Here is a 26,866-nt window from a genome sequence, read left to right as displayed (position 1 = left end):
TTGTTTCTGGATATGCGTGCATATATAAAAGTACATCGTTCATTGCCTCAGTTCTTCTAAGCATTCCTTCAGTAGTCCATAAAGGCCCTGTGTTTCAAAGGCTCCACTGCCAGGTAAAGTACCCAGGTATGGCTGATCAGGTAAAATGTCTCTTTTGTCTACCTTAGAAGAGCGGGAACGTCCAGAGAACTGGTGTGGGAGAACTGTCAAGTCTTAGGTGCGTGGTACGCAGTGATCTCAGTCAGCCATTGGGATAGGTGGGCAAGTGGGAAGGAACTGAGTTCAGACATAGAAAAAAGGCCACCAAGTCCCATGAGGCAGTGTAGTTCAATGGTTAGCCCAGGGGCTGTGGATTCAAACAAAATTGTGTTTATATCCTGTTTTTTTCTTCTGGCCTGTTATTTGATTTTAGGCATGTTATTTAAACTTTCTGAGTTTCCTTCTCTGTAAAACAGAGAAAACAATACATACCTCATTGGCTATTAGAAGAATTCGATGATATGAAACAAGTTAAAAATAGTGCATATTGTCTTCTGAATTCTTGAGGTAGGTGTTATTATTGTCCACATTTTACAGACGTGGAAACTGAAATTGAGAAAGATTCAGTAACTTGCCTGTATCTGACTGGGTCCAAAGTCCATGCTCTCAACTACTCTCAAGCAGTGGGTTCTAGAAATGAGTAACCTGGAACGGATGTAGTGTTCCTAGCATGAAACAATTTACAACGTGCTTTCACACGCAATCATTTATTTGATCCTCAGCACCTCTCTGTGAAGCACTGTTGGTATCTAGTTGATGGATAAAGATATTGAAGCCCAGAGATTGTTAATTGACTTATACCTAAGTTCGTAGCCGGTAAGTGGGAGACGGCAAGCCAGGGAACGTGGCTCTGTGATCACACCATGCTCCCTCTTCTCTGCTGGAGAGAGCATGGGAGGGGGAGCGTAGAAGGGTGTAGGCATCCAGCTCCACGTCTCAAGAGCTCAGGTGGTGGCTCTCGGGAAGGGAGAAGTCCAGGCCCAGAGCTGGGGGGTTGGGAGCTGCTCCTGGAGTGGTCTTTCCAGCAGTGGCACCAGGCTTCTACTGCCATCTCAGAGTGTCAGAGACTACCTCTCCACAACACTGCCCAGCCAGCTCTCTGGCCTTGAGGACTTTCACCTGTTTCTGGTGAGTGTGCCTTCCGCCTGGGGCAGACAAGCAGCATAACACAGGGCTAAAAGCCAAGATCAGGCTCTCGCTTTAGAAGCCTGACTTCACCTCTCACTGGCAAGTTTTCCTCAGTTTCATTCAGTCAACTAGAATTCATAATAGTGCCTCCCTAAATGACTTGTTATGAGGATTAAATGAATTTTTTTTTTTTTTATAGCGCTGAGAAGAGTACCTGGCTTGGAAGAAACACTCAATAAATGTCACTCTTATCATTAGGTGTTATTTTCCTGCAAGGAGCTCAAGCCTCAGGGTGCTAGTTTGGGCCGATAGTTCAGAGTGGCGAGACTGGGATCGATCGTCTGAGCAAGTGTCAGCCTTCATCATATTGGCCAGGCCTAGCACTTTGGGCCTCCCTCCTTCTCCTTACTTCAATTCTGGTAATATTTTGGGCACCAGATCATTACTGAGATTCTTTTCCATCCACATGGAACATACATAACCTTCAAAGAAAAGGACACCAATTTTCTTTCCATCCCCCCAGTATGATGGAATAGCAACAGCTCACATTGATGTTAGAAGCTGGTCCCAGCTTTGCCATTAGTTAGCTGTGCAACACCATCAAAATTCTCTGGGCCATCATTTCCCCATCTAAAGAATGAAGACTTGGGATGGGATTAAATTAAAAAAATATATTTTTTTAAGTGCCGTGAGCTTCCACGCCAAGTTGGGCAATGTATACCCATTCAAATGTATACCAATTCTGACTCACAGTGACCCCATAGGAAAGAGGGGAATTGCCCCATACGGTTTCCAAGGCTGTAATCTTTATGGAAGCAGATTGCCACATCTTTCTCCTGCAGAATGGCTGGTAGGTTCCAACCACTGACCTTTCAGTTAGCAGCTGAGTACTTAACCACTACGCCAAAAGGGCTCCTTTGAGCAATCTACGGGGCATTCAAACCCATTACCATAAGTTGATTCCTACTCATAGCAATCCCATGTGTGTCGGAGTAAAACTGCAGCCCATAGGATTTTCAATGGCTGTAATCTTACAGAAGTAGGTAGTCAGGTCTTTCTTCCTCAGTACCACTGGGTGGATTTGAACCACTAACATTTTGGTTAGTAGCCAAGCACAAACTGTTTGCACCACCCAGGCACCTTGTATCAGGAGTTAGGGATATAAAAACGGAGAAGACAAGGCCCCTCCTTTGAAGAAGCTCCACTCTGGGGCAGAGGAACACCACAGTGGAGGGTGTGTCATCTCCTGGCTATATTTGGCTTTGACATTCTAGAATTATCCTCATTCTCACCCTACCTCCTACCAACACTGTAGTGCTTAACAGCCATCAAATAGGTCTATTGCTCTATCACCAGGTACTTTGTTTTTTTAGAACAATCCAAGTTCTGAACTATTGGCTTACTGTGGCATCTGTCCTCAACAAGGTTCTTACTGGTCAAAGTCCAAGTCTGTGGTAATGGCTTCCAAGTTTAGATTCAGTGGATATTAGACAAGACCCCAAGTTTCTTTGAATTGGTGGAGACAGACATTCTGAGGTCACCTCTGACATTCTTGTCGCTCAACTGTACCCTTTTCCAGGCAGCCTCTGGCTGATATCTCTCATCAGCAGGCCTAGAGGCTTATGTCTCAGTAATTCAACAACTACAGCAGCTGGTTCTTTTCCCTTAAGATTTAATACTTGTCATCTATCTGTGTCAAAACTGCAATGGAGCAAGTTTCCAAAGACAGATTTATGATGTGTACTGAGTGTCTCAGGTGCAGCAGTGCATGTAGATGGGCTGAATTCCATATTTTCCCTGGGTTTTTGTTCTATAAAAATAGCCACTTTTACTTTGCATTCAGACAAGTGAGAAATATGCAGTCTTGAGATGTGAGTCACCACGGGGCACTCACGGAAAATAACATTATTCTGAGACTGGGTAGTTGCCACTGGTTTCGGGGTCAGCTGTCAGGCTTGCATGAGCGGGGGCTCATGCAGGAAGCAAGTTGTAACCAGTCAGCTACATAATTGGTGGGACTCAGTGAAAAATGAAAATGTGGGCCCTTAGGTTAAAAAGCAGGGGAAAAGTGCCATTAATAATACAGATAAAGCTTTTTTTTCTTTCTTCTGCGGTTTCTCTAAACATTTCATGTTGCTTTTTATTTGCTTTTTAATGGCACTCTAAGAAAAAATTAAAATTTCCAATTATTAGCATGGATTTTACACTTCATCTTTATATCATGCAATGCACATATAAAATGCAAATAGAACAGCATTTAACTTGTATATGGAATCACTGAAATTACATAATTCTTTTTGCCTAGTGCTTCCCCAGAGGGTGCCTTGAGCTGGCCAGAAGAGACAAACCTAAGCCAGACTGGCAAGGTAGGAAAGAGGAAAAGAGGATTCCCTAGGGACAGAGCTGGCTGAGGGAGCCTTCCTAGGATTGGGATACTTGCAGGGAGGTGTAGATTTTCACATGTGCTCTGGTGCCCCACCCCACAGGGTACAAGGCGCAGACTTATTTTCTGGCCTGATGGCTGCCGAATTTTTGCTCCTGCCGGTCTCAGGACTGACGCATTGCACAACGGCTGGGGGTGAGCCACGAGCTCACCACCCCAAACCATGGCTGATGGGTGACCCCCAAGGATCTTTAAACTTTAGTGCTGGCACTTGCTCGGTACCTGGCTTGGGGTAGGTGAAAGGCTCAATCCAGCAGAGACTCCGCCTCTTGCAGCCCACCCACCAGATGCATTGTGGTACTGCCATGGCGACAGCTGCCACTATGTCCCGCCCCAAGGCGCTGTGAGGCAGGCACTTGATCCCGATACTCGTGGCCTCAGTGCAGCAGTAATTGCAGGTGGGGAGCCAAGGGAGAGAGAGTCTCAGCAGGGCCTGGGCATCAGGGGTCAGGGGAATGGGCTTCCTAGAACCATCCTGGGGAGGGAGCAGGAGGAAGGACCGCGAGTGAACTGAAGGTCTAAGCTCCTGGTGTGTGCTCCATTATCCAGTCACACTTTACTCACAAAACACCAATTCAAAGATGAAATAATTAAGAATTTCAAGATGGCAACCACAGAGCATTAAACCCCAAGCTCAGGGCCCTTCTGAGCAAACACCCTGTGTAACTGCACTGGTCACATGCCATGAAGCTGGCCCTGACTGTAACCCCAGACTGACACTCCCTTGCCTAGAAATCCGTGGGGCTCTGGCCCCATTAGGACCATTATCCAGGAGGGCATTGGGGTGTCTGGGTGATGTGGGAGAAAGGCTTGACAATCTGGTTCCATAAGGATTACATCCAAGAAAACCCTATGGGGCAGTTCTACTCTGTAACATGGGGTCACTATAGTCGAAATTGACTTGACAGCACTTGTAATGAATTGAATTGTGTCTCCCCAAAATGTGTATCAACTTGGTGAGGCCATGATTCTCAGTGTTATGTGATTGTCCACCATTTTGTCATCAGATGTGATTATCCTATGTGTTGTAAATCCTACCTCTACGATGTTAATGAGGCAGCATTAGCATAAAAAATTGTTAAATTGATCCCCAAATTCATATGGAACTACAAAAGGCCAAGAGTAGCCTAGGAAATGTTGAAGAATAAAGCTAGACAACTGTCATGGATTGAATTGTGTCCCCCAAAAATATCTGTCAACTTGGCTAGGCCTTGATTCCCAGTATTTTGTGATTGTCCACCATTTTGTCATCTGATGTGATTTTCCTATGTGTTGTAAATCCTACCTCATTGATGTAAATGAGGCAGGATTAGAGGCAGTTATGTTAATGAGGCAGGACTCAATCTACAAGATTAGGTTGCGTTTTAAGTAATTCTCTTTTGAGATATGAGAGAAGCAAACAGAGAGACAGGGGACCTCATGCCACCAAGAAAGCAGCACTGGGAGCAGAACGTATCCTTTGGACCTGGGGTTCCTATGCTGAGAAACTCCTAAACCATTGTTAGACTGATAACAAAGACTTCCCCCAGAACAGACAGAGAGAGAAGGACTTCCCTTGGAGCTGGTACCCTGAATTTGGACATTTAGCCTCCTAAACTATAGGAGAATAAAATTCTGTTTGCCATACACTCGTGGTATTTCTGTTATAGCAGCATTAGATAACTAAGACAACAACTTTTATTACTAGATAAAAAGGCCCATTACAAATTTATAGTAATTGAGATAGTATGGAACTGTTACAAGAACAGAGAAACTTATCAATGGTACAAAATAAAGTTCAGAAACAGACCCATATGTGTAATCCTGATTTGTAATTAAGGCAATGCATAAGGGAAGAATAGTTTGTTTAGTAAGTGTTGCTTAATCAATTATATATCCCTGTGGGGAAAATGGTATCTTTACTTCTTCTACTTCACACCAAAGACAAAATCAACTGGAGATAGATTTCAGCTCTAAAAGAGAAAGATAAAAAAATAAAGTCGTAGAAAAAAACTTAGGATAACATCTTCATGACCATGGAGTAGGCAAAGATTTCTTTAAAAGAATACAAAAGAGAAAAAAAAAGATAAATTAGACTACATTAAAACTAAGAACTTTGGTTTTTTAAGACACTATTAAGAGAATAAAAAGGTAATGCACATAGTGGGAAGAGTGGGCAAAATCTTTGCAGCACTATATCCAACAAAGGACATGTATTCCAAATATAGAAAGAGCGCCTACAAATAAATTGGCAAAAGACAATCCAATAGAAAATGGGCAAACATCTTGAATTGACACAAAAGAAAGAGAATATCAAAATAGGCTCTATTTCATTAATTGTCAGGGAAATGCAAATTAAAGCCACATTGTGGTATCGTTACACATCCACCAGAATCTTTTTTTTTTTTCTAGAAAGAAAAAGATGGAATGTTCCAAACCAAGATTGATGAGAATGTGGAACAAACAAACTTTCCTACACTGTTGATAGGAATGTAAGTTAGTACAATCATTTTGGCAAACTGTTTGGAAGTATCAGCTAAAGCTTATCATGTGCATACTGTATTACCTAGCTATTCTATTCCAGTTGTATAAGAAAACTGAAGAAGAATTGATGCCTTGGAATTATTGTGTTGGTGAAGAATATTGAATATACCGTGGACTGCCAAAAGAATGAACAAATCTCTCTTGGAAGGAGTACAACCAGAATGCTCCTTAGAAGTAAGGATGGTGTTAGACATTAACATGCTGTTAGACTTTGTCTCACATACTTTGGGCATGTTATGAGGAGGGATTAGTCCCTGGAGAGGGACATCATGCTTGGTAAAGTAGAGGGTCAGCAAAAAGGAGGAAGACCCTCAATGAGATGGACTGACACAGTGACTGCAACAGTGGGCTCGAGCATAACAATGATCATGAGGATGGCGCAGGACCGGGCAGTGTTTTGTTCTGCTATATATAGGCAGTTGGGATATAGGGTAGCTATGAGTTGGAACCGACTGGACAGCACCTAACAACAACAACACTTTATACTCAATACCATGATAAGGATCAAGGAAAGTAATTTACCACCACAGATCATGGCACATAGTAAATATGTCATCAGTGATAGTAACTTTTTATTATTGTCACATAATCTAAATTATTTTCTGGTGGTTATCTCTTACAGCTAACATACCACCCTCATCTTAAGTTGCTTGACATTAGCCTGACAAATGAGACCTTGTCTAATTTTGACTCTGCTGTAGTGACTTTTAAATTTGTCAGAATTTGTGCTGCTATGTTGAGCATCATCACATTTGTGAACTGAACCCTGTTGGGCAGTAATGTCTGTTAATGTGGAATTATTGCTGTCCACTTCCGACATTTTTCTAAAACAGTTCTGGCAAGCGAGGCCAAGAACCATGAAAGGGCAATGACTAAGGTTTTCTAGGATCATGTCCGATGTGGATTTCATATACAGGTCCATTGTCTAGGTGAGATTCAGAAATGGCTTCAATTGGGACTTTTGCTGGGGATACTCAGTGAGTTTGAGAAATATTAAAAAAAACAAAACTGTTTGCCATCAAGTCAATTCCGATTCTTAGTGACCCTATAGGACAGAGTAGAACTGCCCCATATGGTTTCCAAGAGTGGCTAGTGGATTTGAGCTGCTGACCTTTTGGTTAGCAGCCAAATGCTTAACCACTACACCACCAGGGTTCCTGAGGAATATTTAGAGAAACCAGAATGTCCCTAATAACCTGTCCCTTCAGTACACACTGGTCCTATTTGCCTTTTTTGTGAAGTGTCTTCTTGTTTCCCTGTGATACAAGGATCCTAAGGTTAAATTCTTAGAAAGATCCAGATGCAATTAATGTCGATCATCTTTGTCTGTTTGTTTATACTCCTCCTTATTCCAGAAAGGTTCTAAGTGGCTTAAATGAATATTGCTGTTGGAGTCGTCTCTAGGGGTATCTGCCCATGACCTCTTTTCTCTAAGAACTGCCCCTTTCAGTTATAGTGGTGGTTCCAGAAGCCACGTTTGAATTTCCAGAACTCACCCCATGGCCCTAGGTGAATGAATAGACCTGGTGGCAAAGACTGACTCAAACTGGGCCATTTGTAATTTTCTCCTGAGAATTTGAAATTGGTGCTTGGAGACAACAGTCACTCTCAAGTAACTGGCTGAACTGAAACCACATCAACTTACTCTTTCACAGAAAAGAACAGATAGTTGGTCTACAGAGTCAGATAGAATGAAAAGGATGCTGAGAAGAAAGTAGAAATGGGGCATTTGGGGAGGAGAAAGGAGAGAGACTGGAGGAGGAGATACCTTGTCTTCTGACCTTTTCCTCAGTTCTGGTTCTTATCCCTCCTATGGTACAGCCACATTTCCTCCTCTGTGTCCATGAGTAACCCTGTAATGTTACAATGACTCCTCCTATTCTTTTTAGCTTAAGCTAGCTCAACTGGGTTTCTCACAGTGTCCAACTAAGATAAATAAAAATAGATAGTGTCATAATTAAAAAGTGTGGGTAAGCAGAAAATGAGACCTGAAGGTTAGGATGGTGTTAACAGAGAGGAGATACCAATGGAAGCTACAAGACCTGTGCATTTGCTGCCAGCAGCTGATATATTTGGCTTCTGGTTTCCAGGCAGCCAACGCCAAGGAGGAGGATTCAGTGGTTCTCAACTCTGGCCGCCCATTAGTGACACCCCCAGAGGTTGCGATTTAATTGGTCTGGCCTGGTGTCTGTATGTTGTAACAGATCTTAATGATGCTAAAGTGGGGACAATGTGGAGAACCACCAAGCTACATTATTTACAATATGCAGAAATAAAAAAAATGAATAAACCAAACAAAAACAATCCCTCAAGAAAAGTACAGGAATGATACCGAAACTACAGAGAGAATTCTTCCCATGGATCCTCACGTGGAGGGCATGTGTGATGCTGTAAACAATGTCCTCAGTAATATCCTTATATATACTGAAGTGTCCCTGAATGTGAGCCAATGGGTAATCCCAAAACACCATCCAAGAAAACGACTTGTGGCTTCATCCTGAAGTGATTTTGGAGTATCTAGAACAGATTCTTACATTAGGACTCCTGAAGTTAAAGGCCTATGGTTTTCATCAGATTATCAGCGGTATCTCTGAATCCCCAAGAGTTTCAGAACCACTGGAAGCAAAGAAATTCAGGAGCTAAATATCTTTCAGACAATTCTCTAATTATACAAGAGTCTCTCAACAGCTCAACTGGGCTTCCAGGTGTACTTCTTCATGGGTACCTGGTATGCAGCGCAGCTTGACACGCTGTTGACTGAGAGTAGGGCAATTCTGCCTTCATGGTCAGCTCGTGGGGTCAGGATCAGCATCCTCTTAGGAAAGCTGAGGAACCTGACAAGCACACATGAACAAATAGAAGGCAAAGGGCAGGCCGAGGGAATCCTTGGTGGGCCAAGAATCTCCTCAGAAAGTGGTTCTGAGTGCACTCCAGTGCACAGACAAAAGGGCAGCTGAGCCCCAGGAGTTCTCCATTGGAGCACAAGTGGCAATAATTTTTGCTTGGAAAAAAATTAAAGCAGGTGGACCAAATACCCGTATTGTTCATAAAACATATAGGTAAACACCCGTGGAACATTTAACCTTGAGAAATATAGTTTCCTGGCACCCTCTCTAAGCTAAATAGTTTGCAAAATATATGACTGTGTAACTGAATTAGTTAACTTGTTCCTTAGGGTTATTGACCATAAGTCAGTTTAATGTTGGAGGCTGTCTACCAAAAATGATGACCTTGTTTTCAGAAGCGTTTGATCTACAGTCCTCCTTTGCAACAGTAATTAGATAGTAGGTAAGTTATCTATTAAGGTCAGTCTTGGCTCATGGCACTAAACTATGGCATTTGTGAATAACCAAATACTTCCCTTTCTATTTTTAATAACAACAACAAAAAAATAATAAGGGGGTAATATCCTGATATCCTAATTGCCTAAGAGTAGTAGCAACACTTTGAGGTACTAATTAAACAGAAGCAGGCCATAATAAAGACTTGTTTTATCTCTTTGGAAAGAGCCACTTGATTCATCAAAAACAATTGGTACTGACCCTTGTAGTAATAATTGACCAGCTTTTAGATCAGGAGTCAGCAAACCATAGCCCTTAGGCCAAATCTGGCCCACAGCCTGTTTCTGTATGGCCTGCAATCCTAAGAAAGCTTTTTACATTTTCAACTTGTTAAAAAGACAATCAAAAGAAGAATAATATTTCACGACACATAAAAATTAGGTGAAATTCAAATTTCAGTGTTTATGTTAAACAGGTACTGGAACACAGCCATGCTTATTTGTTTTCACATTGTCTGTGGCAGCTTTTGCTCTATAATGGCTGAGGTGAGTAGTTGCAACACAGACCATAGGAACCCCAAAGCCTGAAATATTTACTACCTAGCCCTTTACAGGAAAAGTTTGCAGACCCTTGTTCTAAATGAACATAAGCAGCATCTACAATAAGTCCCTATAACCCTTATCCACAGATCAAAGGCCAAGGATATGTCAAATACCACCAATGATCTATTATTTTTAACAAATTGTTTCTCCTCATAAGGTATAGTACAATAGTCAGCAACAGAATTAAAAACAAAAAAAAAAAACCCATTGCCATCAAGTCGACTCTAACTTATAGCGAACTTATAGGACGGAGAAGAACTGTCCCATAGGGTTTCCAAGGAGCTGCTGGTGGATTTCAACTGCTGACCTTTTGGTTAACAGCCGTAGTTCTTAACCATTAGACTCCCAGGGCTCTGCTCCCACTATAGAACCCTGGCCTGAGAAATGAAGGTTTCCTTTTTGATCAGAAAACGGAAAGTCAACTGACATACGTTTATAAAATATCTATTCATAGTGAGAAATAAAGGGAATGCTCTCAAAAATAGGCAATACCACTTTTAAGCCATGCAATTATCTTGACAAATATTTACTGATAAATTACCATGTGCCTAAGAACATCATTCAAAACAGACTGAAAGCCTCAAGTCAGACAATTGAGATCACATTTGAGCAGTTCTGGGTACAGGAAATTTTGTCAGGTGTTTTATTTGACTGGAGGACTTCATTGTAATCAACTGTATAAAATGGGAGAGTAATTGTAGGCCTCAATAAGGAAGTGGCCTGGAATCTATAAGCCTTGAATAGTTGACCTTGTTTTGTAAACATGTGAAAATTAAACTTCCTATACGCCAATCAAGGAGCCCCGTTGGTGCAGTGGTTGAAAAGACTGACAGCTAACTAAAAGGTCGGCCGTTTGAAACCACCAGAGGCTAGAAGAAAGATGTGGCAGTCTGCTTCCATAGGCTTACTGCCTTGGAAATCCAAGGGGGCAGTTCTACTCTGTCCTGTAGGGTCACCATGAGTCAGAATCGACTCAACAGCAGTGGTTTGGTTGGGGTTGGGCACATTAATCACCAACTCATGTCTCCTGTAACTACTTTCTAGACTCTGCCTTGATTGCTAGTTGTGATGGATCTATTACACTTGAAGAAGTTCAGAGTAAGATTAAGAGTTGCCAGTGTGGTACTTGAGGTCATTAATTAACCACAACTAGGTGCGTGAACATCTTGTTTTCTAGATTACATCATGAATAGAAGTGTATTTAAGTAATCAGCATTCTGCTTCTAAAACTCGTTGCCAACGAGTCAATTTTGACTCATAGCAACTCTATAGGACAAAGAAGAACTGCCCCACAGGGTTTCCAAAGAGTGGCTGGTGCTTAGAAGTAAAGGAGAGACTTCACTCTTGAGGCAATTAAAGCAAAGTTTAAAAGCCTCCTAGATAGAAACTAAGGAGCCCTGGAGGTGCAGTGATGAAGTGATTGGCTGCTAACTGAAAGGTCAAGAGTTCGAACCCACCAGCCTCTCTGTGGGGGAAAGATATGGCAGTCTGCTTCCATGAAGATTACACCCTTGGAAACCCTATGGGGTAGTCCTATTCTGTCCTATAGGGTCAATATGAGTCAGAATCTACTCAACCAGAATGGGTTTAGGTTGAATCTAGTCTGAGCAGGGTCAAATTGACTTGAAGAGGAGGGATTGATAACGAGGAGTCTTCATATAATATTGGAAGGTAGGAGAAGTTAGGAAACAACACGATTCCCTGGCAGTCAAATGTGCCATCTGCGCAAAGAGACTGAGAATCCTAGGGAAGGCTACTCTGTGGGTCTCCTGGATTGTCAAGGTCTTCTGGATTTCCAGGGAGTGGGGTAGAGTGTTGTTGTCGTTAGTTGCCATAGGGTCGACTCCGACTCATGGTGACCCCCTAACTGCTCCATAAGGTTTTGCAAGGCTGTGACCTTTTGGAAGCAGATCACCAGGCCTTACTTTCAAGGCCTCTCTAGGCAGGTTCAAACTGCCAACCTTTCTGCCAGTAGTCCAGAACTTAACAGTTTGTGCTACCCAGGGACTCTGGGGTGGGGTAAACCCATTGTTGTTGAGTTAGTCCCAACTCATAGCGACCCTATAGGACATAGTAGAACTGCCCCATAGGGTTTCCAAGGGTGTAGTCTTTATGGAAGCAGACTGTCACATCTTTCTCCCACGTAGCAGCAGATGGGATTGAACCACTGACCTTTCAGTTATCAGCTGAGTGCTTAACCACTGTGCCACCAGGGCTGCTTAGGGTGGAGTGTTGTTGTTGTTATTAAAAAAAAAAAATTAGGTACTGTTAAACCGGTCCTGACTCATAGTGACCCTGCGTATAACAGAACAAACCCTGCCTGCTCCTCTGCCATCCTTACAATTGTTGCTATATTTGAGCCCATTTTTGCAGCTACTCTGTCAATCCATCTTGTTGAGGGCCTTCTTTTTCGCTGATGCTCTATTTTACCAAGCATGATGTCCTTCTCCATGGACTTCCTGATAACATGACCAAAGTGTGTGAGATGAAGTCTTGCTATCCTTGCTTCTAAAGAGCACTCTGGCTGCGCTTCTTCTAAGACAGACTTGTTCATTCTTCTGGCAGTCCGTGGTATACTCAATATTCTTTGCCACCATAGATTCAAAGGCATCAGTTCTTCTTTGGCCTTCCTTATTCATTGGGGTGGAGCAGGGACCCTTAAATAGAAAGGGAAAGCCACTAGCAGAAACAGGGTATAGCCTTAAAGACAAATGCAAGAAAGAAGGTCCCCAAACTCCTCTGCTTATGGGGTGACCTTTTCTTTTGCTACCATATCTAAAACAACACATTCTGGATATTTTAAAAAGAAGAGTGAAATAAGACATATATAAGAAAAAAGAGTGAGATTATTTTGATCATGAGAGGGAGTACAGAAGGAGACTAAAATAACAATAAAAGCAAAACACATTTTAAAAATAATATAAATCACAATAAAGGCAAAAGTTTAGGAACTTAAAAAAATCACAGAATAAAATGAATGAGATTTAAAACATAAAAAGCTATAAACTAAAAAAATAAAAGGTTAAAATATAGAAGTAAATGAGATTAAGATAAAATGGTAAATCCATAGCATTATATACATAAGATACATTATGTATGTATATACACACATATATATGTACATATATATGGAGCCCTGGTGGCATAGTAGTTAAGAGCTCTGCTGCTAAGAAAATGTGTGCAGTTCGAATCTACCAGCCGCTCCTTGGAAACACTGTAGGGCAGTCCTCTGTCCTATAGGGTGGCTATGAGTCGAAATCAACTTGACGGTGCACAACAACAAATATGCATACATATAAATACATATATACATATACATGCATACATATACATATATATATATGTTTCACAGAAGTTCCCACTCAGGGTGGTTCCTCTGTCCTTCTGGGATGTGGTTTTTTTTTTTTTTTTTTTTGTAGATGATTTCTGAGACCTGCTAGCTAGGCCCTTGTTCTTCCTGCTTTCACCCATCTATGCCTCTTATGAGGCTTCCGATAGGGCTCTGTTGGTCTGTTTTGGAGATTATTTAAATGTAACTTAGAGTTTGCAGGTTTTCTGGTTTTATTTAAAATCGTGTTTGTGTTTTTCCTTTTTCTTTTCTTATTTTCATTCTCCTTGTTGCTCTCCAAGATAGGATCAGACTGCATGGTATTAAAAAAAAATCTCTGAAGTGATTCTAATGTCCAGAGTGCAGAATAGCTATTTTAAAGAAAAAAAAAGGAAAGAATAAACACAAAATCCAGCATAATTGTTATCTCTAGATGCAGGGTGGGTGTGGGTGGTGGGAAAACACAATTGGGAAAAGATAGCTTCAGTAGTATTGGTAACATTGTATTTCTTCAATTGGGTAATGGGTTCATGGGTGTTTATGTTATTGGTTACTGTATTTTATGTTTGAGTCAAATATTCATAGCAAGAATTGTCAAAAAATACTTAAGGAGAAAGTGATAGTTCAGTGACTTGACATATAATTTATGATAACTTGGTGCTGATGATAATACTATTGTAATAGATTACATTTAAAGACAACAGAAAATAGCCCTGTGTGCAGAGGCTTTTATCCGCAGACAGATGAAAGAACCTTCAGAGTCCATGAGAATTCGGGTGTTTTTATTATAAGCAGTATCTGTATAGTAGTGTCTTTAAATGGACTTTAAAACAAAAGGAACTATTGGACCATAACATTTCCATACTGGATTAAGTTAAGCAATCTTGTTCGGCTGGAGCGACCATAGCCTGGAATGATAATCAGAGGCCTAAGTGACAATTACAGTAGTCTTTGTCTCCAGAGTCTGGTCTAATAAAGCCAATAGGACTTGAGGTTCCCTTCTGCTTTACAGTCCTTACTCAAAGGAACCCAGGGGTAGGATCAGAAAGTACATGACCATAATTTAAAAAACAGAACAAAACCCTCTAGCTTTTACATATACTGTATGGACATGGATAGTTAGGTTGCTAAGGGAAAAATATAAAACCAAACACGTAGACCGATATGCATGACACGTCTCATTTTTGTGAACAAAATTTCAATATATATGTATATACATGCATATTTTATATATTTGTCTATAGACAGAAAATGTCAGGGAAGATAGATAATTGTTATCGAGGTGGTTGGTATTAGAAGAATAAAAGAAAGAAGTTTCATTTCCTACTTTAATAATTCAAAAAGATACAATGACTTATGAATCACTTTGAATTTTATTGTTTTTAAGGTGTTTTTCAAATAAAAAATTAAAAGCCTAGTGTATTTCTTCTTGTGACAGTCAGTATCCCAAGCTGGGACATCTGCTTTCAGCTCTGCCTTGAAGTGAATCCACTGCTGCCTCCCTTGAGAAACGTGAGGCAGCCTGTGGGCCCCCTTGTTTGACAGGACACTAATCTTAGTGTCCAAGGGCTGGAGAGTTAGAACAAGGTCCCCAGGCCTATTTCTCCAGGAGCTCCCAAAAGCCTTCTCTGATAACTCAAGGTTCCGAGGCTCAATGTGAACGTTAGCCTCCTCTTCTGACCTCAAATTTTTATTTAAAAAATCGACCAATAATATTTTAAACAAACTGTTAAAAAGAGAGAGGCTATAAAAAAGGCTCTAATTTTCTTCCTTTCTGGGAAGACTTGCTTTGAAGCTGAATCTGTCACAACGGTTCCTGCTTTGGAGATGCTAATGCCAACCCCACATTAATTCTCATCTGGGCCTGTGTTCTTGTCATTGGGAAAAGAGAGAGACCAGGATGGTTTACTCATCCATCTTTGGTGGGATGTTGATGTTGTCCTGAAGCCAAGAGGCTTTGCTTCCCCCCAAACATGGATGTGGCTCGGAGAGACGAACTATCTGAATGTGGAGGACAATGAAGCGGGCTGGCCCAAGCCAAAACTCCAAACCAGGCTGTGAATAGAATAGCAGGACACATGATTCTTGAGGGGATTTTCCTACTGATTCTTCGATATTTATCACCATTTCCAAAAAGTTTTTCTAAAATCCTAAACCTGAAATTTTATTGGAAAAAAAAAAGAAATGGAATAGTTTTTTTTTTCATTTATAGCAAAACTCTGGAGACGTCTCCTTGTCAGATGAGGCTCCATTGCTCCTGCAAATAGAGTTCATTATTTTGTCAAAGTGAATTAAAATAGAATGTCACTTAAATGAAGGTCACATTTTTAGATGTGACATAATTTATAAAAGATCCTTCCAGAAAAAAGAGAGGCAATCTGAAAGGCTTGGTCTGAAACCCACTTGAGGAAGAAGAAATACAGGCATTAAAAAATCCCATTTAGGTTTTATAAAATTCCTTTCAATGTGACAGTCTGGTAGAAATCAAGTAGTTTTTAGTTCCTAAAATATAATTTTGATTAAAAATTTATAAAACTATTTGGAGGAAAGATACTACATAAATTGACAATAAGTCTTATGGGTCCTTTAGAAAGAAGCTGGAAATTTCCACATCTAAGTGACAAACAGTATTTGCTCCCTACAAACAAATACTGTTTGGAGTGAATGTCCACATTCCAGAGGCAGCTAAAGTTGACCAGAGATACTTGAGGGTGAAGGAGTCCCGAGGACTAGGCTCTCCAACCCAGGAGGGCTGGGTGGCCCCTGTCAGGCCATACTCACTCAGGAGTCCATAGCCTCCTCACTCAAGGCATTTCCTGAAAAATTGAAAACCATCACCTCTGTCTTCTGGTAATAGGTAGAAATGAGGAGATAAAGTGAAAAATTTTACCTCCTTCCTTCTGTCCAACATTTCCTTCCAGAGCACAGGACTCAGGGCTAGCCAAGATACGTATGAATTCAAAATTTTTAGAGCCATGGACTCATTTCCACATGGTTGGTTGGACTTGGTGCTTTCTCTCATTCCTACCCTATCTTCTTTGCTTAATGAATTCGTACTCAAATGTTCCTTCTACTGTCAAGATTCTTCCTTACTTCCAACCAGGGGTAATCAAATTTGGACTCCCAAAACACATTGTCTCTATCTTTACTGTGGAACCTAAAACATTGTAATGTAATTATGTATGTAAATGTATATTAGACTGTGATTTCCTTAAGAGTAAGGATTTTGTCTTATTCAATTCTATATTCCTAACATATAATACAGTACCTAGCATGTAGTAGATGTTTAGGAAAGATATGTCGAATCATTGATTAAATGGATAAATGGTTAATTAAATGGATACATGAATAAGTTAATAAATGAATACATGACTAAATGAAAATACAAGTGAATAAATGAAAAATTGAAAAATAAATTAATAAGAATAAATGGATCAATGAATAAATCAGATGTTTATTTCCCACTTCCGAATCTGGCTTAAGTTTCTGGCAGTTCCTTGTCAATGCACTGCTGCAGCTGTTTTTGAATTATCTTCAGCAAAATTTTACTTGTGTGTGATATTATGATATTGTTCAATAATTTCCACATAACAAAACAAAAACAAAAATCCTCATAACTGGACCAATAAGCAACATCATGATAAACAGAAAAAAGACTGAAGATGTCAAGGATTCATTTTACTTGGATCCACAATCAACACCCATGGAAGCAGCAGTCAAGAAATCAAAAGACACATTGCATTGGGTAAATCTGCTGTAAAAGACCTCTTTGAAGTGTTGAAATCAAGATATCACTTTGAGGAATAAGGTGCGCCTGACTCAAGCCATACTATTTTCAATTGCTTCATATGCGTGGGAAATCTGGGCAATGAATAAGGAAGACTGAAGAACTGATTCATTTTAATTATGGTGTTGGCGAAGAATATTGAATATACTATGGATTGCCAGAAAAACAAACGAACAAATCTGGTTGGAAAAAGTACTGCCAGAGCGTTACTTGGAAGCAAAGATAGAGAGACCCTGGTCTTGCGTACTTTGGACGTGCTATCAGTCCCTGGAGAAGGACATCATGTTTTTCGCTCTGTTGTACATAGGGTTGCTGTGTGTTGGAACCGATTTGACCGGCACCTAACAACAACTATTTCCCACAGATATATATTTATGTGTGTGTATTAAATACTGCCTGGTCCTGTGCCATCCTCACAATCGTTGTTATGCTTGAGCCCATTGTTGCAGCCACTGTGTCAATTCATCTTGTTGAGAGTCTTCCTTTTTTCATTGACCCTCTACTTTACCAAGCATGATGTCCTTCTCCAGGGACTGGTCACTCCCGATAACATGTCCAAGGTATATGAGATGAAGTCTCACCATCCTTGCTTCTAAGGAGCATTCTGGTTGTACTTCTTCCAAGACAGATTTGTTTGCTTTTCTGGTTGTTGTTGTTGTTCGGTGCCATCAAGTCAGTTCTGACTCATAGATACCCTATATACAACTGAACAGAACACTGCCCGACCCTGCGCCATCCTCACAATCATTGTTATACTTAAGCCCATTGTTGCCCCCACTCATTGAGGGTCTTTCCCCTTTTCTCTCACCCTCTACTTTACCAAGCATGATGTCCTTCTCCAGGGGCTGATCCCTCCTGATAACATGTACAAAGGATGTGAGATGTAGTCTTGCCATCCTTGCTTCTAAGGAGCCTTCTGTTTGTGCTTCTTCCAAGATAGATTTGTTCGTTCTTTTGGCAGTCCGTGGTATATTCAGTATTCTTCTCCAACACCCCAATTCAAAGGCATCAATTCTTTTTCAGTCTTCTTTATTCATTGTCCAGCTTTCACATGCATAGGAGGCGATTGAAAATACCATGGCTTGGGTCAGGCACACCTTAGTCTTCAAGGTGACATCTTTGCTTTTCAACACTTTAACGAGGTCTTTTGTAGCAGATTTACCCAATGCAATGTGTCTTTTGATTTCTTGACTGCTCCTTCCATGAGTGTTGGTTGTGGATCCAAGTGAAATAAAACCCTTGACAACTTCAACATTTTCCCTAGTTATCATGATGCTGCCTATTGGTCCAGTGTGAGGATTTTTGTTTCCTTTATGCTGAGGTATAATCCATACTGAAGGCTGCGGTCTTTGACCTTCATAGGAGGTGCTTCAAGTCCTCTTCACTTTCAGCAAGCTAGGTTGTGTCATCTGTATAATGCAGGTTGTTAATGAGTCTTCCACCAATCCTGATGCCCCATTCTTCTTCATATAGCCCAGCTTCTCAGATTATTTGCTCAGCATATAGATTGAATAAGTATGTTGAAAGGATACAACCGTGACACACAACTTTCCTGACTTTAAAACACGCTATATCCTCTTGTTCTGTTTGAATGATTGCCTGTTGATCTATGTACAGGTTCCTCATGAGCACAATTAAGTGTTCTGGAATTCCCATTCTTCACAATATTATTCATAATTTGTTATGTTCCACACAATTGGATTCCTTTACATGGTCAATAAAACACAGGTAAGCATCTTTCTGGTATTCTCTGCTTTCAGCCAGGATCCCTCTGACATCAGCAATGATATCCCTGGTTCCACATCCTCTTCTGAATCCAGTTTGCATTTCTGACCGTTCCCTGTTGATATACCACTGCAGCCTCTTTTGAATGATCTTCAGCAAAATTTTACTTGTGTGTGATATTAATGATATTGTTTGATAATTTCCACATTCGATGGAATCACCTTTCTTTGGAATAGGCATAAATATAGATCTCTTCCAGTTGGTTGGCCAGGTAGCTGTCTTCCAAAGTTCCTGGCATAGACAAGTGAGTACTTTCAGCACTGCATCCATTTGCTGAAACATCTCAGTTGGTATTCTGTCAATTCCTAGAGCCTTGTTTTTTTGCCAATGCCTTCAGTGCAACTTGGACTTCTTCCTTCAGTACCATTGGTTCCTGATCATACGATACCTCCTGAAATGGTTGAATGTGGATCAATTCTTTTTGGTATAGTGACTCTGTATATTCCTTCCATCTTCTTTTGATGCTTCCTGAGTCGTTTAATATTTTTCCCATGGAATCTTTCAATATTGCAACTTGAGGCTTGAATTTTTCTTCAGTTCTTTCAGCTTGAGAAATGCCAAATGTGTTTCCAGTTTCGTTTTCTATCTCCAGGTTTTTGCACATTTCATTATAGTTCTTTGCTTTGTCTTCTCCAACTGCCCTTTGAAATCTTCTTGTTCAGCTCTTTTACTTCATCATTTCTTCTGTTTACTTTAGCAATTCGGTGTTCAAGAGCAAGTTTTAGAGAACCTTCTGACATCCATTTTGGTCTTTTCTTTCTTTCCTGTCTTTTTGATGACCTCTTGCTTTCTTCATGTATGATGTCCTTGATGTCATTCCACAACTCCTTAGGTCTTTAGTCATTAGTGTTCAATGTGTCAAATCTATTCTTGAGATGTTGTCTAAACTCAGGAGGGATATACTGAAGGTTGTACTTTGGCTTTGGTGGACTTGTTCTAATTTTCTCCTACTTCAACTTGAACTTGGATATGAGCAATTGATAGTCTATCCCACAGTCAGCCCCTGGCCTTGTTCTGACTGATGATATTGAGCTTTTTCATCATCTCTTCCCACAGATGTAGTCAGTTTGATTCCTGTACATTCCATCTGGCGAGGTCCATGTGTACAGTCACCATTTATGTTGGTGAAAAAGTATTTGCAATGAAGAAGTCGTTGGTCTTGCGAAATTCTACCATGCCATCTCTGGCATCATTTCTGTTACCAAGGCCATATTTCCCAACTACCGATCCTCCTTCTTTGTTTCCAACTTTCGCATTCCAATCTCCAGTAATTATCAATGCATCCTGATTGCATGTTTGATCATTTTCAGATTCCAGAAGTTGGTTCTTCATTTTTGGCCTTAGTGGTTGGTGCATAAATTTGAATAATAGTTATATTAACTGATCTTCTTTGTAGGCGTATGATATTATCCTATCACTGGCAGCATTGTACTTCAGGATAGATCTTGAAATGTTCTTTTTGAGTATGAAGGAAATGCCATTCCTCTTCAAGTTGTTGTCCCCAGCATAGAAGGCCATATGATTGTCTGATTCAAAATGGCCAATACTAGTCCATTTCAGCTCACTAATGCCTAGGATATTGGTCTTTATGTGTTCCATTTCATTTTTGACGACTTCTAATTTTCCTAGATTCATACTTGGTACATTCCAAGTTCTGATTATTAATGGATGTTTACAGCTGTTTCTTCTCATTTTGAGTTGTGCCACATCAGCAAATGAAGGTTCCAAAAGCTCGATTGCATCCACGTCATGAAGGTTGACTCTGCTTTGGAGGCAGCTCTTCCCTAGTTGTATTTTGAGTGTCTTCCAACCTGAAGGGCTCATCTTCTGTCACCATATCAGGCAATGTTTTGCTGCTATTCATTAAGTTTTCAGTGGCCAGTTTTTTCAGAAGTAAACTCCCAGGTCCTTCTTCCTAGCCTTTGAAACCTGTCCATTAACGGCACCCTGCTGGTATTTGAAATACCCGGGCCAAGGTTCCAGTATACAGCAATACAAAAGCCACCACAGTATGACAAACTGACAGACACATCATGGGTGTATATATAGATGTATATAGAAATATATGAATATAAGTATAAATGTATTTTTATGTATACTTCAGAACATACGATATTCATTTTGAAGTAATTTTCCTCACATTACAAATTCATTTCAGCATCCTTAGAGAAGATACCAATGGGATCTGAAATAACTCATTTGGAGAGAGTCAGGAATTGGAGTAGCCTTGTTTACTCTCAGATGAGGAGGTTATTTCTTGGGAATTGGCCACTATGGGCTTATTGCTGGAGGTCTTCCCTATTCAAGGACCTGCTTTTCATTTCCCATCCTGAGAATATCCTCGGCTCTTTGGCTTTCAGCCTTCTAAGATGATCACTGATACCCAACACAATCGTCCAGAACATGCTCTTTACCATTAGTACCTACACTTAGTCCCTGACATTCACCCTCTCCCACAAGGAGAATGGTGTAAGAGGGCCAAGGCCCAAAGTCTGCAGGTACTCTGGCAGAAATGAGGCCCAAACTTACACGGCAGAATCCTGTGATCCAGGGAAGCCCATGAGGCACACAGAGTAAGGCAGACTTTGCTCCAAATCCTCACTCTTCCCCTTACTTCCTGCATGACTTTGTTTAATGTCTGTGAGCCTCAGCTTACTCAGTTGTTGAGTGAGGATAATACCTGTGAAAGTAGCACACATGATAGGTGCTTGATAAAGGCCAGTTTCCTTCCTGCCGGATAAAGAAGCTGGAAAATTGTAGCAGATGAAGGAGAGAAGCTGCTCCTTGACATGAGCTCTTAGCACTGACTGACCAGGATGGAGCTCCGGACAGGGCATTGATTCCTCTGAATCCCATGAGCAGCCCAGGAACAGCAAATGGGGTTCCTGGGTCAACTTCCATGACAGCCTGCAGATCCCAGCGGCCACAAGTTCCTGTTCTGCTGAATGATCAAATAAGCAACTGGAGCTTGTCACCTGGATACGGATGAAAGACAAGGGCCTGGGGGGGCACCTTGGCTCTGCTTTGGGACAGAGCTTGTTCTGCCATCTTTTTGTAGATCTTGTTGCAGACTCAGTGAGAATGGGCTTTCCTCAGCAATGCTGGCATTCCAATCCTTATGGCTCCTCTGTCAGAAAGCAACAGAGGTGAGAGTGGGAATGAGGTTCCAAGGGCACATTTCTGCAGTCAGAACTCAGTCCTTTGGGATCTTTTTTTCAGAACAAGGTCGTCAAAGGCAGGCAGGAGAGCTAAAAGGAAAGAGTGCCTCAATGAGTAAGTGACGCTGTAGTCACCCAGTTCTGGACTCAAGCTGAGCAAATGTGGACAGGTCACACTGGCTGGGACTAGAATGAGGCAGAGGCTCTGAGAGTGACCGCCTCCCTCATTTGCCTCATCCTAGTCCTTACTCTGAGTCACAGAGTCTTAGCTTCCTCCTCTATAAAGTGAAGATGGTGATAATACCTAGTAGAAATAGTTGACATTATTGAATGTAATTATGTGCACCTTACTCATATGACCTGATTTAGTCATCACAACAAGCCTATAATGTAGGCACAATGATTATCTCCGTTTTTCAGATGGCCAAACTGAGGCACTACACTATTAGCTAGTAATTTGCCCATGTTCTAACTACTAATTGTAGGCAGAGCTGGGATTTGGACCCTGGGAACTGGGCCTCAGTGTTCAGCTTCATTACCACCATAGTATAAAATATATATATATATATATATATATATATTTTTTTTTATACTAGCTACAGTACAGGGTGGGTGTGAGGAGGACCACATAGGTTGACATAGACAAGAAAGCAGTGCTGAAGAGAGACTTTTGTTAATAAACCAAGGGTGTCCAGGCACCCCAACCTTGGCTCTTGATGTATAGCTGGGAGAGCCCAAGGTGACATAAACTCCTTAAGGCCCAGAACTGGCAGGAACAGCCCTGGGACACTCTTGCTTCAGCAGATTCTGGACCCAGCATTTTCTGGAGCCCAGTGGAGACCCAGTTCTGGGTGACTGACTTCTCTCCCAGGGCTGCCATCCTTACTAAGCATCATTAACCCAGCTCCTGTGAGGCTGTCACAAGGTTCATTCACATGCATATTAGATAATACCCGTAAATGATGCCCGTTAATTAAGCCGAGCAATTTGTTTATAATTAACTGGAGAAATTTACGTCTTTAGAAAACAATTACAAGAGCTGATATAAACACATTAGGTCGCGATAGCAATGCCAAGTTTAATTGCTTTCAAGAAGAATTACTGATATTAATGCCACAGCCATCACTAGTCATATTTGACAGCAGCTTGTAAATTTATCAATCTATGAGCCAACACCTCAGACAATTTGGCATGTGAAACTTCAGTCCTTGGAAACTGCTTATGATATAGTGCTAAGTGAGAAAACTATATATGGTACTGTTATAGATAGAATCATGTTCCCTAAAAGATATGCTGAAGTCCTAACCCCCAACTCTATTTCCTTGTTTGGTAATAAAGTCTTTGAAGATGTTATCAGTTAACATGAGATCATACCTGTGTGATTGGTGTCCTTATAAAGAGAGACACAGACAGAAAATGGCAATGTGAATCTAAAGGCAATGATGCACCTACAAGCCAAGGATAGTCAGGAACCACCAGAAGCTGGAAAGAGGCATGGACTTCTAGAGAGCACGGCCCTCCTGATGTTTAAAAAAAAAATTTTTTTTTATTGTACTTTAGATGAAGGTTTACAGAACAAACTAGCTTCTCATTAAACAGTTAGTACACATATTGTTTCATGACATTGGTTAACAACCCCAAGACATGTCAACACTCTCACTGCTCGACCTTGGGTTCCCTATTACCAGCTTTCCTGTCTCTTCCTGGCTCTTAGTCCTTGCTCCTGGGCTGGTGTGCCCCTTTAGTCTCTTTTTGTTTTATGGGCCTGTCCAATCTTTGGCCAAAGGGCAAACCTCAGGAGTGACTTCCTTACTGAGCTAAACTCTCAGAGTTTGTCCAGTCTCTGTCAGGCCAGTAAGTCTGGTCTTTTTTGTAAGTTAGAATTTTTTTCTACATTTTTTTCTCCAGCTCTGCCCAGGACCCTCTATTGCGATCCCTGTCAGGGCAGGTAGTGGTGATAGCCAGGCACCATGTAGTTGTGTTGGATTCGGTCTGGTGCATGCTGTAGTAGATGTGGTCCATTAGTCCTTTGGACTAATCTTGTCCTTGTATCTTTAGTTTTCTTCATTCTCCTTTGCTCCTGCAGGGCTGAGACCAGTGGAATATCTTAGCTGGCCACTCATAGCCTTTTAAGACCAGATGCCGCTCACCAAAGTGGAATGTAGAATATTTTCTTTATAAACTATGTTATGCCAATTGAGCTAGATGTTCCCCAAAACCATGGTACCCACAGCCCTCCCAGGTGACATTTTGATTTTGCACTTCCATCCTCTGGAACTGTGAGACAATAAATTTCTGTTGTTTTGAGCCACCCAGTTTGTGGTACAGATAGTCCCCAACTTATGTGACTCTGCCCGTAAGTTGGTTCTGAAGTAAGTTATATACTTTTTTTTTTTTTTAGTTTTCATTCTTTTTTCCTTTTATTATACGTATCTTTATAATAAAGTATCTTTATAAATCCAATCTTTGTTTTTTGTTGGAAACATTACATATAAACTTACAGATATATTTTAATACATACATACACATTAAATATATACAAATCATAAAAATTTCCTCCAACAATGAAAAAGAGTTGGAGGACATTGGCAATTTGTCAGTTGCAGTAATAACTTCACTTGAGGAAGGTTCTGGATCATCTAGATAATCCCTGTGAATGGGGGATTGTGTTTCTAGTCAGAAAAACAGTGAGAGCTGTCTGTATGGTCCTTTTTTTTTTTTCTTAATGTATTTCTCAGTAACATCTCACTGCTTCCTGAATCTGCCCATCGACTTTAGCAAAGCAATCAGTGTTTACTTCCATGTTTTCAAGAAACTGAAGCCCCTGGTTTAGTTTCAGAAACTAAATCTATACTGCAGTGTTTTGAACGGTAAATCATAAAACTGAACATCTACGAGTGCACACCTGAGAACAACATCAGCAAGTTACATGCTGGAACACTGTGTATAGTACATATTACTAATGATAAGATATACAAAAAAAAAAAAAAAGGACAGTCATAAGTACAGTTTGTTGTAACTGGAATACGTCATAAGTTGGGGACTACCTGTACTTTGTTATGGCAGAACCTTGACTAATTTAGGCATTCCCAATTTGGTTGAAAAACAAAACAAAATTCTGGTTATGTGTAATTCCTTTTAATATGATATATATACATATATTTATGAATTTATATTTTTAAGTATAAATAAATACATTTCTGGTGAAATAAATACATAAAAAGAAAAGAAACATACAAAATACATGTAGGGGAAATACATAAATACATCGTTCATGGTTTTCCTTGCATGATAAGAAAACTATTTTTATTTCTTTCTTTATGATTTTATATTTTCCAAAAATGTGTATAGTGAGAACTTACTCATTTTATACCTAGAATAGAATGAAGGATTATTTAAAGGGTGAAAATAGAAGGAAAAAATGAATACATATACATATATTTTTCAAGTAAGTTACTTTTTGAAAAGTTAACAGACCCTTTGGTAATAATTGAGTGTGCTGCTTCATTAGCATTTTAAGATCATTTTTAGTTTCGGATCAGAAAATGATAAAATAAACTCCCCATTTTCACAAACCAAATTTACATCATTAGGCTATTCCTACCCTGGTTTTTCAATTGGGGAAGAAAAAGCAGCACCCTTCAACTTTCAAAAATATCAGCTCATGAAAATGCTGCAAGAAGCTGCTGGCAGAACTCCCACGCTGAGGGCGTCTGCAGAGTCAGGATAAAACACACCAACCAGTCATTCTGGCCAAGGACGAATTCTCAAAGGACTCATTGAATAAACCTCCTGTTGACAAGCATGTGTACTTAGAAGAGGGGTGGGGGCCATCCTTGCCATATGATTCATCTTCCCAAAATGTCACAAGTGAAGAAAGGGGACATTGGGCTAAAAGCTGTGAATGCCTTTTCAGAAAGTGGACTCTCCATGCACTTCCAAAATGTCAGAGGTCATCTGACCCCACCTGCTCCCTCCCCAACCCTGGGACTGTGGCCTCAGCATGACAGTGTGACCTGTGAGGTCACTCTGAAGGCAGAGAAAGTGCTCATTATCAACACAGAGTGGATCCCTTTTTGTTCACATTTAATGAGCACTGATTCTGTGTCAGCCATGGCCTCTGATGCTCTCACGTTGCATCACATTTATAATTACAAACCAGCCTCTGCTTCATCAAGATTTTCAAGCCTCTATTCCAGCACTCGTCTCTGGGTAGTGCAAATGGTTAACATGCTCAGCTGCTAACCTGAAGGTTGGAGGTTTGAATCTACCTAGAGGTGCCTTGGAAGAAAGGCCTGGTGATCTACTTCTGAAAAATCAGCCATCGAAAACCTTATAGAGTACAGTTCTACTCTGACACACATGGGGCCACCCTGAGTCACAATCAACTTCATGGCAAAACAACAACAAAAATAAATAAATAAAAACCATTGTCATCGAGTCAATTCCAACTCATAGCAACCCTATAGGAGAGAGTAGAACTTCCCCATAGGGTTTCCAAGGAGTGGCTGGTGGATTTGAATTGCTGACCTTTTGGTTAGCAGCCAAGCTATTAACCACTGCACCAACAGGGCTCCTACTTGATGGCAACCGTTAGAAAGTAGTTCTGGTGCTAACCAAAGTGTAGTCATTGGAATACTTGTTTTGCTAGGTGTTCCTTGAAGAAGATTCTGTGGACCAGTAAGTTTAAGAAAGCCTGATTATTCTTTCTGCTCTTGCAGATTGAAGAGTTATGCGGTAAAGAAACGTGTTTATCCTTCTTTAACACAGGATTTTCCAAACTTATTTGAAC

This window comes from Loxodonta africana, chromosome 7 (genome assembly GCF_030014295.1).
Source record: "Loxodonta africana isolate mLoxAfr1 chromosome 7, mLoxAfr1.hap2, whole genome shotgun sequence".
NCBI classification, from domain to species: Eukaryota; Metazoa; Chordata; class Mammalia; order Proboscidea; family Elephantidae; genus Loxodonta; species Loxodonta africana.
Note: the sequence above shows the minus strand (reverse complement) of the source record.